This window comes from Corvus brachyrhynchos, unplaced genomic scaffold (genome assembly GCF_000691975.1).
Source record: "Corvus brachyrhynchos isolate BGI_N302 unplaced genomic scaffold, ASM69197v1 scaffold442, whole genome shotgun sequence".
Classification (NCBI taxonomy): Eukaryota; Metazoa; Chordata; class Aves; order Passeriformes; family Corvidae; genus Corvus; species Corvus brachyrhynchos.
The window spans coordinates 50153-51132 of record NW_008236443.1 but is presented as its reverse complement, the minus strand read 5'-3'; the positions used below and the strand labels follow the sequence as shown (position 1 = coordinate 51132).

General features: G+C 61.4%; 1 long non-coding RNA gene across 1 annotated transcript in view; it reads right to left on the bottom strand.

Moving 5' to 3' along the window:
- LOC108449881 overlaps nt 1-980 on the bottom strand; it is a 1489-nt gene continuing 509 nt past the window's right edge. The window contains exons 2-3 of the long non-coding RNA XR_001866173.1: nt 377-494; nt 1-32 (exon numbers count right to left, since the gene is read on the bottom strand). This is a non-coding gene — a long non-coding RNA (uncharacterized LOC108449881). The remainder of the gene's footprint in view (nt 33-376; nt 495-980) is intronic.

Sequence of the window (980 nt, the reverse complement as noted above, 5' to 3'; positions counted from 1 at the left end):
GAAGAGGTGGACAACGTTCCCGTGGGAGTCACCTGGGGGAGCGGGGCGTCAGGGAACCCCAAAAACCCCCAAAAACGGACTGGGAACCCCAAAAAGGGAGCTGGGAACGCCAAACAGGGCCCTGGGGGAACGCCAAAAAGGGACCTGGGAACGCCAAAAAGGGAGCTGGGAACGCCAAAAAGGGAGCTGGACACCCCAAAAAGGGACCCCTGGAAGGGTCCTGGGTGCCCAGGTACCGTAAAAGTCCCCAGAGACCTCCCGGAAGCCCCCAAGGACCTCCCAAAAAAGCCCCAAGGGCCCCTCCCAGCGTCCCAGGGACCCCCAAACCAGCCCGAGGACCCCCCCAAAAGAGCCCCGGGGCCCCCCCGGGCCGTACCCAGGATCTGGACCTCGATGTGCCGCGGGCGCTCGATGAATTTCTCCACGAACAGGTCCCCGTTCCCGAAGGCGGCCAAAGCCTCCGAGGTGGCGCGGGAAAAGTTCTCCTCCAGCTCCTGCGGGACCCCGAAAGTGGCACCCCAAATCCCAGGGATCCCGAATCCCAGGGATCCCAAATCCCCCAGGGACCCCAAATCCCAGGGATCCCAAATCCCCCAGGGATCCCAAATCCCAGGGACCCCAAATCCCAGGAACACAAAATCCCAGGGACCCCGAAACCCAGGGATCCCAAATCCCAAGGACCCCAAATCCCCCAGGGACCCCAAATCCCAGGGATCCCAAATCCCCCAGGGATCCCAAATCCCAGGGATCCCAATTCCCAGGAACACAAAATCCCAGGGATCCCGAAACCCAGGGATCCCAAATCCCAGGGATCCTAAATCTGGTGACCCTCAACCCCAGGATTTCCCCCCCTGCAGTCCCCTCCCCCCAAATCCAGGGACCCCAAATCTTGAGGATCCTCAAATCCAGGGATCCCAAACCCCAGGATATCCCCACCCCCCAAATCCACAGATCCCAAACCCAGGGGACCCAAAATTCCT